This window comes from Perca fluviatilis, chromosome 12 (genome assembly GCF_010015445.1).
Source record: "Perca fluviatilis chromosome 12, GENO_Pfluv_1.0, whole genome shotgun sequence".
NCBI classification, from domain to species: Eukaryota; Metazoa; Chordata; class Actinopteri; order Perciformes; family Percidae; genus Perca; species Perca fluviatilis.
The window spans coordinates 36483069-36496482 of record NC_053123.1 but is presented as its reverse complement, the minus strand read 5'-3'; the positions used below and the strand labels follow the sequence as shown (position 1 = coordinate 36496482).

General features: G+C 38.7%; 1 long non-coding RNA gene across 1 annotated transcript; it reads right to left on the bottom strand.

The window, feature by feature from the left end:
• Positions 1-414: 414 nt before the first annotated feature.
• Positions 415-1291, bottom strand: LOC120570177. The gene is made up of 5 exons (XR_005641008.1): positions 1245-1291; positions 1066-1153; positions 796-961; positions 605-712; positions 415-501 (listed from the first exon to the last, which is right to left on the bottom strand). It is a non-coding gene; the product is annotated as an uncharacterized LOC120570177 (long non-coding RNA).
• Between the last annotated feature and the right edge of the window lie 12123 nt (positions 1292-13414).

Here is a 13414-nt window from a genome sequence, read left to right as displayed (position 1 = left end):
CTAAGTGTGAAATCACACTTAGACCGACAACAAATGCAAGGACTCTAAGTCTTCGGTCGTCGTTACTTGCTAAAACAAAAGAAATGCCTTTTTAACAATATATACATTTTATTTAAAAGCTTTTATAACACTATGTAAATATATTCTGCTAGATACAAAAGGGTTTCTCACCTCTGCAACTGTGTTAGGATCATAAGATACAGTGGCCGGGTAAGATGAGACCGGAACAAAGGAATGGTTAGTCTTTTTGGGGGGAAGCCTTTTCTGGTATGGCGCGCCAGGCTGTAATAAGCATTAGATTAGAAATTTTTTTTTTTTTTTCTTTTTTTAAATACAACACTCTATTTTCATGTTTTTCTTTTCAATTCACCTCAATAGATCTCTTCTTAGATCCCTTCTTAGGCGTGTTAGACATCCGTTTCTGCTCCATGGGGGTGGCTGTGTGAAATCGTCCTCAGGCGTCAAATACAATGAAACTAAGTCTTCCGTAGCCTTTAGTTGCTAAAACAAAGGAAAGGTCTTTTTTAACAACATATACATTTTATTTAAAAAGCTTTTATAACACATGTAAATATATTCTGCTAGATACAAAAGGGTTTCTCACCTCTGCAACTGTGTTAGGATCATAAGATACAGTGGCCGGGTAAGATGAAACCGGAACAAAGGAATGGTTGCGTCTTTTGGGCGGGAAGCCTTTCTGGTATGGCTCAGGCTGTAATAAGCATTAGATTAGATGCATTAGATTATTTTTTTTTTATACAACACAGCATTTTACCGTTTTTCTTTTCAACTCACCTCAATAAATTGCTTCTTATGCTTACGATGGTGAACGTTTTTAGGGGTAGCAGCTTTCACAGAGAGGTTTAGAGAAGCACACGGCCTTTTATCATGGTTGATTTCAGCCCTATGTGCTATCGAGTAGCCATCACCCTTACGGATCCTTTGTTCAGGAACGGATTGTCTAGACACAGAATATATATATATATTAGAGGACTAGAAACACGGTGATAAATTAAATAGTAATAAATATTACAGCCTGAAAGAGATAAATAGCCCCATAAATACCTGTTTCCAACGTTCTTATTCCTTATTAGAAGGACCTTTTGTTTTATGTTCTGGTGTGTTGGGGTCTGTAGGATCGGGCTACACAGCTCTTTTTTAAAAAACAAAAAACAAAAAATTAATGAAAACACAGTACTAAATCAATTAATGCTGTAGTGTATAATATATTTATAGGTTTTTACCTTGTGGTATAAGTGTTTCATCAACTAACACAGCCACATTGTCCCAGCTCTTTGTAAAATCACCTAATGACGCAAACTGCATTATACAAAAAAAAAAAACTTTTTAAGTCACAAATGACTGAATGAATTAAACACCTTACAATAAGCTTTTTTTTTAAAATTTACTCACCAAACGCGCCATTTCTGTAGAAACGAATCCTCTTTTCTTCAGAGGTATTTGTTGAGGAAGCCTGAGAAAACGAGGGAAAATTTTTAGCTAGCACCTTAGCTAAAATACGCAGGTAAAAAGTGAGCAGTCAGCCTTAAAACAAGGGGTTTTTAAACACCACAAACCACCCCTTTATGACGATTTAACACCCCAACAATAGACCTCACATTTACAAGCTAACCACTGGGCTAACAGCGTGTTTTTTACTATCGTCATATGTGACAACCACGCCCGCATTACGAACACGCACGGTCAAAGTTTTAGCTAATTCATGAATGACTGAATGAATTAAATATCTTTGAACATCCTTAAACACAAGAGGTGCTTTTAAATTTACTTACCACTAGTAGGTATTGCTGAAAAAACGAAACACCTGCGTTGCTTTCACCAAGAAGAATTAAAAAGTGAAACTCCAGAGGTTTTTTTTTTTGATGAGGAAAAACGTGGTAGCTATCTAGCTAGCTACCAGACTAGCTAGAAAAAAGCATCTAAAAAAGAGACAGCTAGCATGAAACAAGGGGTTTTAAACAGTGCACTGCTGAAAAAAGGATCCTCTTTTTTTTTCTCACAAAAAAAAAGAACAACTCACCGGTATTGATTGTGGAAAAACGTGGTAGTAAGCTAGCTAGCTAGCAGAAAAGCTAAAAAGTGTGCAGACCCCCCCCAGGTAGTACGACAGAGTGACCTCATTCGAAGCGGGTGTGAGAGGCCGCCTCAGCTCAAGGCCACAAGACCCTCGTTGCAGGGAGGCGTACGACCGCGACACCGAAGTCATCACATCCGCTAGATGCACTACCATATTCGGCCACTAGATGGCGCTCGCGGGGTGCCGACGTTCGACCGCGACGCTCATCACATCCGCTGAGATGCGTCGCGTACCGACGATTAGATGCACTAACATATTCGGCCACTAGATGGCGCTCGCAGGGGTGCCGACGTTCGGCCACGCGGGATCATCACATCCGATGCGTCGTGCGCAGCTTCGACGATTAGATGCACTAACATATTCAGCCACTAGATGGCGATCGGCGATAACGACGTTGCGGCGGCGCGCCATCACATCACACATATCATCAGTTGGCATGGCAGGTTTCGGTTGCGTGTGACGATGACGTCACACATGCACGCGCAAAACCGCCATCTTTATACTACTAACACGGTACTGTCTCCAAGATGGCCGGACCTCTCAAAAGTGCGTAAAGCTGATGCCAAGTCCAAAGAAAGCTACGAGGCTGCCCTACAACAAACGCCACGGCGTCAGACCACTTCCACCTCTCAATCCAGGGGACAGTGTGGCAGTCAAACTTGACAGTGAGTCAGGTTGGACAACAACAAGGACAGTCCAACTGCCACACCCAACTCCGAGGTCCTACCTGATCCTAACAGATCACAGGACACTGCGGATGAACAGCACGACTACTTATGCCCAACTTTCCTACCTACACGGAGCCAGACACAACGGAAGACATGCAGGTGGCTGAACATTCCCCACCTTCCTGGTCTTCGCCTCCACCTTCACCTGTGGAACAGACTGTGCTACCGGTGCCTGTGGTACAGCTCCCTGCTCAGGCTTGTGTGTCTTCATGGGGAGAAATTGTCCGTCCACCAGAGAGACTGAAAGACGCGTGATTAACACATAGCTTGCATATTGGAGCAGAATAATCTCCAGCAGCTATGGAGGTGCATGGGCAGTCTACCTCATGACCTCAGGTTACCCCATCTTATTAAGTATTGCAATTGCAAAAAAAAAAAAACATGGGGGGATGAATGTGCACGAATGTATGCATAAATGTGAAATGTGGAGAAACTAAAGGAAAAAGATTCATGTTTATTGTTAACAGTTAAAAGGGTCATGTTGACGTTTGTTCAAAACACTTTAAATATTGATATTTTTTACAAAATCATATGAGGCGTATAAGACTTGTAGAAGGTGCCTCAAGAGTTATATTTTTCAACTTAACATCTAAAAGCTTGAGTTACAGTCGTGTAAGGTTAGATTTGATTTCCGCTGTAAACTGTTCATTTTCTTAAGAGGGAAAAACTGTTAATAAGCCTACAACTCAAAAAAGGGGGAGATGTCATGTAACTGTTCACATGCTACATCTAGTTAATGTCGTAAGGTTACTCACATACTGATGATGCTCCACAAGGGGGCAGGATATACAGTGCTTAAGTCAGTCGGGAAACGGTGCTAGTATGTAACGCCATATACTACGGCATATACTGTTGACATGTCAGGAGACGAATAGAAGGAGAAGCCTCTCGAGTTGTAGGAACGTGTCATGGAGCATTCATTCAGGAGCCACTTCGCTTCTTCCCCTCTGTACCACTTTCTACCCCAAGGTTTAGACATCCCGTTTATCTCAACTATCTGAGAAGTCTCAGCTATCCAGGGAGAAATGAATGTATCGAGAGAGATAGTTTAGGGTGACCTTGTACCTTGTCTTTTCAGCGTACACATTACGTTCCCAGACTTTGTGGCTCCCACTTAGTTTAGTGAGAATCAGAATCAACATGTGAGAATGAGATAAACTCACCTTCAGCATTGCGAGAGAAACTAAAACAGAAATAAGACAAGAACATAAAAAACATGCTTAAATGTAATTTTCCATTACAGGACTCAGTTTGGCTCTTGCTGTTTTGCTTTCTACATCCAGGCAAAGACCTGACTCTATGCCAAGGTACAGAAGTTCCATCTATCATAACACATGTATTCTTAATACCAATGTACTCCTATACTTTACTGCAGTAAAATAACTAATACCACACTGTACAAATACATTTTCATTTATTTGTCTCATGAACTGTTTGCTCGGCCGGCAGGCGGGCGGCAAACTGAAATGGAATGAAGCCCATTCACGGCCGACAGCAGAATTGATAATTAAATAGATGAAAATAGCTTATTACCATATTTGACAGTGCTTACAGTGGGTAATCTTTGGTGACCATATCTACATAACAGCTGAGGTGCAGAGCTTTCTATAACAGCTGGTCCTATGTGTGTAGTACCTTCTATAACAGCTGGTCCTATGTGTGTAGTACCTTCTATAACAGCTGGTCTTATGTGTGTAGCACCTTCTATAACAGCTGGTCCTATGTGTGTAGCACCTTCTATAACAGCTGGTCCTATGTGTGTAGCACCTTCTATAACAGCTGGTCCTATGTGTGTAGCACCTTCTATAACAGCTGGTCCTATGTGTGTAGCACCTTCTATAACAGCTGGTCCTATGTGTGTAGCACCTTCTATAACAGCTGGTCCTATGTGTGTAGTACCTTCTATAACAGCTGGTCTTATGTGTGTAGCACCTTCTGTTGCTAAATGACAAGCCTTCAAACATGTACTGGGTTCAAGGTTCAGAGGTCAATATTTCAAAGCAGGAGTGATGTATCCTCTTCAGACTGACAAATGTTACTCTCCAGGTTGAGACCTTTTCAACAATGTGTTTGCTATAGTCCTACGACAAGGTTTTAATTTTTACATATCATGGTTTGTCCCCAGAGGGATATTTGCCTTGAGTTCAAATGCTTCACACATAACACTTGACATATTGTTTTATCATACAGCTGACATATACTTACAATAAAAACATAAACAAAGTGATATGTAGTCAGAGTGAATCACATCAGACAGCCACAATCTATTGCTTATCTTTCACAAACAGTGACAAGAGCAACACATAACCATATGCGTCATATCATGAAGCTACTCCCCTGCAGCCTCAAGCAATATTATTTAAATTAATTTTTTTTTTTTAATTGAGGTAGGTCCAAATAGGCCTATAGTTTAGAAATATTTTGTTTAAATTGGGGTACCTATTTCTTCACCAACTCCTCAGTTTGTGAAATAGTTGAATGAGATGGGTGAGTTGTGTCTGTGTGCAGTATATAGGCTCAGGTAGAAGTGTGCCAAAAATGCCAAAACACATGTTGTATATGTACACGTACCCATACAAATCTATATATATCTTACTCTGTGAACAAATATCCTCGGCAACAATCTGCTTATCCTTTTAATTTCCTGAAAATGCTTCCTAAAACTACTGTGTTATGGAAGTTTCTGTGTAGCAGGAGTGGGTTTAGAAAGTTAAAAAGTTAAAAAAAAATAAAAACAATTGCAAACTAAACCAAGTTAGGTTTTTGTATTTTATTAAAAATATATTTGCAAATACACGCACTTGGCTTATCACGACTCTACATTTGTCACAGGCAATCTGATACACATGAAGACAATCGAAAAACACAAGAGACATCTCGGAGCCATTTTGTTCTTTCCCCTCTGCCCTACTTTCACCCTGAGGTCACCTGACCTGTACATCTCAACTGGCAAGGGAGGAGTGAATAGGCAGAGGAAGATAGTTTACTGTGACCTTGTACCTTTATCAGTTCAGATAAACAGTGCTCACATTATGTTCCAGACTTTGTGATTCTCACTTAATTAGAATCAGAATCTACATGTGGGAATGAGATAAACTCCCTTTCAGCATTGTGAGATACACAGAGAGAAACAGAAATAAGACAAGAATATAAAGAATCATGCTAAATGTGCCATTACACTCCACTCTTTTGATTACAACCTAATCACAAATAAACAAATTACTTTTATGATTATATATTTGCAAATAGCATCTTCCATGTTCTTCTGCTGTCAGAGGTTCGTCCACTAGCACTTGACAAATCGTAGGAAACAAGTCTTTACCACCGTCTTGTGCGTGTGTGCGCGTGTGTGTGTGTGTGTGTGTGTGTGTGTGTGTGTGTGTGTGTGTGTGTGTGTAGTCCCCTTCTTGGCTGTTCTGAGCCTCTGTAAGAAACGAGCATTTAAACACACTTCTTTTCTAAGTCTGATCTATGTCATTATTGATTCAAAAATATTGCTACATTAGGGTTAGTCAATTAAACAAGGTTCATACAGAGAGTTATAGTGGACAAAGTAAGTACTGATTCCAAACTGTAAACATTTTCTGTTACCAGCAATATTCCATTAAAAATGTTATCTACGTAAGAATGGGATCATAAAAATATGTATTTAAGGTATAAAAAAGCAACAATATAGAAAAGTCCTCACATCTTTTTAAACTGGAAACGATCAAAGCAGTTTTCTGTCAATTAACTAATTGATTAAGCAACTAATAATTTCAGCTGGACTTACAAGTCCAGCTGAATATATTTGTCGGGCAGTTTGATGACAATAAAAGATATTTCATAAACGTATGTTTTGTGTACAAAAATCCTAATTCTTCTTAACCCAAATATGTCAGATTACAATAGAATCTATGAGCATTTGACAAAACTTTGATACTAACTTTTTGTCTTTTGAAATCCAAATTAGTTATTCCTAAAAGACAATAATTTGTCTTTGAAATCAAAAATTAACTGTGTGTTAATCACCTATATGACAATAGAAAGATCTTATTGAACCCACACGGGGAAATTCCCTAGTTACAGCAGCTCAAAATTTCAATCACAAAAAATATATTTAGTCTTTGTCAGCTTTATTTTAAAACTTCTAATCAACTGTATTTTTCGATTTTTAGCACTTTACTTTTGTATATTCACAATTTTTTTCAGCTTTTGGCATTTTGGAAAAAATTCCATTAATAGGAAAACTATCATTTAAATATCCCTCAGATAAAGGCAAGAAGTAGGTCAAATATAATTGACTTCTGATTGAAAGTTACTGGTAAATTAAACTCCTATACAATCCATCAATAGGAAACCCATTATCCTAATACAAAAGTACATTTAGCTCTCTGGCACCAGCAGGAACTGGCCTGGAACTGACGTCTTGTTTTTTCTAATTATTTTCCCACGAGGCATTTGAGTCAATTCCAGTTTTTGATGTTGGTGTGCTGAAAGCTCAGAGACAGAAGGTCTTGTGGCAGACTCCTCCTCTGGAAACGCCTGCTGTAACCTGAGCCAGTCTCTCATAGACCATCATCCAGTGCACTTCTCTATCTCTCTAAAGCTCTTGTTTCCTCTTAGCTTTTCCTGACTGAATTGTCATCCCTTTTATATACAAGGTATATTTGTATATTATATATTATTATCTTTATAGTATAAAGGTATTATCTTTTACTGTTTATAAGATTTATCTTTAATTTATATTATATCTTACTTTTTGTGTAAGTTTTATCTTTAACTTCCCTTCTGAATTACTTTTGCATCATCAAAAATACAATATATTTTAATGATTAAACGTGTTGTAACTTCAATAAGAATAATATGAGAGTAAATATTATATTAATTATGTGTATACCATTGTCTTAGTATATTACTCATAATGTACATCATTAAACATTTTCATTTAGATGTAAGTCTTAATCATATCTCATGTTAAAGTTGTTGATACATTTAATTATCATGGTTTCAAACCTTCTCAGCACTAAACCTCACACAACTTCCACAGGTCACCAGGAAAGATGCAGCAACTGCAAAAAATTAGAAACATACAATTTCTAGGAAGTCTTTGAATGGATCATTTTTATCAACTCTTCATCAATCCAATTCAAATTTGAACAGTGAAATGTACTCTAAACATTTCCTGACACACCAACTGAATACGTATCTTAAAAATAAAAATAAGTACTTCTAATTATCTTCTCCTAATAGTGGGTGTATTTTCAGAATGTGAGTCTCTGGGCTACTTAACTTGCGTCAGATGTGTCAGGTCAGGACGGTCTCTAGTCCCCCCACCTCCTTCTCTCAGTCCATCTGCTGGCCGATGTCCCGTACCTCCAGATAGACGTCATCAGTTCATCACAGAATGTTCATCCAGGCTTTGGGTAGGGCGTGTGTTTTTTTTAGTTTATTTAAATAGGGACAGATACAAAAAACATAGATTATTACATCAATAACAATCCGATGCCTGTATCACAGTGTTTATAGACATGGCTAATTCGCAACACCTGTTCCTAGGAGGGCTTTTCACAGTTCAAATAATAAAAGGACTCAAATTTTTACAGTTAATACAATAAAATGTCCAAAAAAACAGTTAACATCAATGAAAATAACTGTAGTAAATAAACACATTAACTTGGATTCACACAGATGCACACCTCACATACAGACAGCTATACATTTCATATGGCATGATCACACTGCTGCTGTATTAACCGTGTTTTTACTAGTTTTTCAAAGGTGGACAATTTAGTTAGAGTCTTTATATTTGTAGGAAGCCAGTTCCACAGTTTGGTTCCTTTCACAGAAAAAACATTTTGGGCAAAAGAGGTTTTACAAAATGGAATTTTACAGTCTCCACATGCAGCAGCTCTTGTGGATCTGGAAGAAAGAAAAGTGGCTCAGGTGCAAGTCCAGCTAAACATTTAAAAAACAACTGTCTATATTTAAGATTAACAAAATTAACAAAGTTTAACATTTTAAATTTATTTAAAATGTATCAGTGATTGAATCAAATGGGCTTGTTATCTAAAAACAGGATCATAGTGTTCAGAAAGACATGAGCACATTCAAATGTTAAACTGGTCCTGATCAATCTGAAACAATTCATACTGGCCTTCATTTTTCTTGAGATGGTTTTAATATGACTTTTGTAATTTAGCTGAGAATCTAAAATCACTCCTAAATATTTTTCTTCTTCTATTTGATCGATGAGTTCACCATTCATTTTAATGTTAAGGTTATTTATTATCAGCTTTCTTGTTATAGAAAAACACAAAGATTTAGTTTTCCTCAGATTAAGTGTTAAACATGATTTGTTTAGCCAGTCAGACACTTTCTCAAGACTTTTAGTCAATGTACTGCCGATAACAACAGGGCTCTTGCCGGACACATAAACCACAGTGTCATCAGCATACATCTGAATGCCAACTTCAGGACATACTTCAAGCAGCTTGTTCACATACAGGCTGAAGAGAACAGGTCCCTGCGGGATTCCGGTCGTAATTTTACATGGGGCAGACTTTGCATAATCAATAACTACACATTGTTCTCGACCCTGTAAATATGACTCGAACCATGATAATGCCTGGTGTGATGTATTATAAGTATGTTTGCTGCTGGCTCTTTAGTTTGGCATAGTGCATCTCCAGATGCTGAAGTCACAACAAGATGCCTAGCACTGGTCCACCCCTTTCCCTCTGGGCCGAGAACTGTAGCCAGACCATGATCCTTTATCGTGTCTAGCTGTGCTGTGGTCTGAGGTGCTGTGATGGTCAACCTTCTGCTACAGTTTTTCAACGGTAGGTGGAATGAGATAGACCCGACTGACACACACGAGGCAATGTGTGGCACAAAACATAACTCCAAAAAGCATTATTTGTTCTTTTATCAATATTATCACTTGGAAAAACTTCTACTAATTTTAGTCAATATCAATAATAACTAGAACTGCAAGCAGTTATGAACAGGGTCCAAGCCTCCCCGGCACCAGTCCCCCCGGCGCGAGTCACCCCTAACGACGCTAAGAGACCACGGAAGCGGAGCCTGCGAAAGGAGAACCCAAAGCACGATGACGCCGAGGCAAAAGTCAGGAAATATGATGAAGTGCGAGGTCCAAAGTCTGTTAACAATTTCCTCTTTGTTGCGTAAAAGGCAAAAACACTACCTCAATTATAGCGCCCCCTAAAGGGCAATCATCACCAAATCTGGTGGAGAGCCGCAGAGTGGCATGTCGAACAATAATCTCAAGTTTTGTGATGCAGCAGAGATTTACTGCAGCAGAGATATTTCCATTGCAAATTATTCCCATTTAAATGCATTGACTTATTTGCCAATACATTCATTATAGCGCCCCCTAACGGCCGATTTTCACCAAATTTGGGAGGGAGGCTCGGAGTGGGATGTCGAACAACAGTAGTTGTTGTAAATGGTGTCATAGATGCCGATTGATGTTTTCCTCCGTGGGTGCTCACAGGCGCACGTCGTTTAAAAAAAAAAAGTATTCAAAAGTTGTTTGCATTTCAAAACCTTAGGAAATGGACAAAAGTTGTTTGCATTTCAAGTATTCAAAATTAGTTTGTTTGCATTTCAAAACCTTAGGAAATGGACAGCGGCCGACACAAAGTGCTCACAAGTTGTAAAAAGTTGTTTGCAATTTAAAACCTTAGGAAATGGACAGCGGCCGCCACGAACACACGCGCCTATTAATTCAATTTCAATTCAATTTTATTTATAGTATCAAATCATAACAAAAGTTATCTCGAGACACTTTACAGATAGAGTAGGTCTAGATCACACTCTATAATTTCCAAAACCCCAACAATTACAGTAATTCCATCAAGAGCAAGCATTAGCAGTGGCTGTCGCGACAGTGGCAAGGAAAAACTCCCTTTTAGAAAAAAACCTCGGCAGACCCAGACTCTTGGTAGGCGGTGTCTGACGGGCCGGTTGGGGGTGTGATGAACAGTGCCAATAATAGTCACATTAAAGGTCACAGTGATTTCGAAGGTTATCGTGGAAGTTCATGTCATAGCAGGGCACATCGTGTCATACTGAGTAGTGCAGTCCCCTATACCGGATCCAGACTACTCTGTGCATAGGAACATCACAGCAGGACGTTGCGGGATGTAGTGTGGCGCTTGCAGAGCATGGGTGGATGCCGCGGATGCAGCAGACGCTGCGAGACCGGGCCGGGAATTGCAGAGAAGAAGAAACATAAGGACTCCGGGGGAGTAAACTCCCCAGAGCTAGATTAGTAACAAGCAATTCTGGGACTGGATGCATACAAAAGTAACAAGTAGAGATGAGAGAGCAGCTCAGTGTGTCATAGGAAGGAAACAGCCTCCCCTGCAGTCTAGAATTGTAATAGCATAACTAAGAGAGGCAGGTTTAAGAGAGGTGCCTGGTCGGGCTAGAACTCTCCCCAACCGGATCGGGCTGTACTGGCTTGCCTCCCTCTACTCTCGCTATATTATTAATTATACAGTATATAAAACTGATGACTACGAGGAGAAGCAGGTGGGCCGGGTAAGGTGGACGCTGCAACTCCTCACTCCCTAACTACACCGTAAAAAAAAAAAGTTGACACAACTTACAATTTTAAGGCAACAAACTTCAGCAAAATTTTAAGTTGGGGAAAAAAACTTAACTTTTTAAGTTTTGCTTTTGAGTTGGTCCAACTTTCAATTTTAAATTTGCTTAACTCAACTCCAAGTTGCGGTAACTCACAACAATGAATTAAGGGAACTTTAAATCCTTACTTATCTCAAACTAATTCAAAATTGCAGTAGCTTATAATTCCGAATTGGGAAAACTTCAAAACCTTACTTATCTTAACTAAACTCAAAGTCGCAGTGACTCATAACAATACATTGTGATGACTCTAAAACCTTTCTTATCTCAACTCAACTTCCAAGTTTCAGTAACTCATGATTGTGCTTTGTAACAACTTTAAAACCCAAGTTAGGGCAATTTCAATATAACCATAATACCCACTTATACAAATAATGTGCACATACAAATAATCATATACAATGTCTTGATTCAAAGCTTTTTTTATTCAACATGTATCAAATGCTTCATACAAGCAACTGAGAGCAGCGGAGACCCGTAACTCTACTTTTCTAACTTGTAAAATGTTGCAGCAAATGCTATATGTATTAAAATACTGCCGGTGTATCAACAATTTCACACAATGAAATCCTTACACAAGTAAATAATACAGTATAGTATTATTAACTAATAAAGGGCAGGTTACTTAAAGAACAACTGAATATAAGTAATGGGTAGAAAAGGAGAAAAAAACTTAAGTGTACAGATAGAGCAATGTTTGGTAGTAGCAGAGACAGTTAAAAGGATAGCTCAGCATATTTTAAGTGCGGTTGTATGAGCTACCTATGCATAGTTAGTCTTTTCCCTTATGGAGATGGTGATTAGTGAATTCACTATAAGGAGTTTGGGGGAGATGTCCCTTAGCCCTGTAATACTATGCCAACCTGTGCTGGTGGAGTGCAGCGAATCACTCAACACGCCAAATCAGAGCAGGGGAGTTGGTGCAGAAATACATGGCCCAAACTACACTACAAAAAAGAGGCGCAAAAATAAATGTCTGTCTGGCGGCAAACTAAAGCAGAGACAACATTTTGTGTACATTTGAACACACATTTATTTATTATTTTAGGTAAGCATTTCCTATGTGGTAAAAAGGCATTTTTTCTACTCACCCCCACAGTACAAGGATGACTTCTGCTACAGTGACATCTCCTCCATCTCCTTATAGTGACTGCACTCATCACCATCTCCATAACTATGCATAGGTACCTCATAGAACCCCACTTAAAAAATGCTAAACTATTCCTTTAATAAACAGTGTTGCCTGGACAGTAGGTGTGCAAAAAAAATTGATTCACATTTGAATCGCGATTCAAGCTCTACCGTTTTTTAATCAAAAATCTGGGCTGCTCCCTCTTAGTCGATTAGACGACTAATCGGTCGTTTTGGTCTTAGTCAACTTAGATTTCTTTAGTCCATTAGTCATGTTTGATGCTTTTTTCATGCTGAATGACTTATTTCCAAGAAACGTACGAGCACATCTCTGGTAACACACGAATTAAGGGTTGACATTTTACCTAATAGATATCACCGTGAAATCTACTTTAATAACTTTCATTAAGGCAGTTATTTGTTGTATTACACGTTTTCTGAAATGTTGTGTTTAAATATGCAAAGGAGGCATTATCTTATTCAATATATGCAGCCTTTTGCATGACTCTTTGCGGAGAAACTGCGGAGAATATATATTCAAATTGTTAAAAAAACAACTGAGATTTGAAAATGTACAGTTTAATTATATATTGTAAGAGAGTTAAAAAATGGCACTACTGCGGCTATCTGTATCACGGGATCGTTTGCTGCTTACTAAACGTTCAGCTTTCTGACAGAGACAATCTGGGTTCAGCAATTGGTCATGCTGATGACCTATCAGGCGGCTGCCGGTACCGGAAATAAACAAACAAAGAGGGCAAAGAAAAAGAAGACAGTACAAAGACGCTAATGTAAATCTTAAATT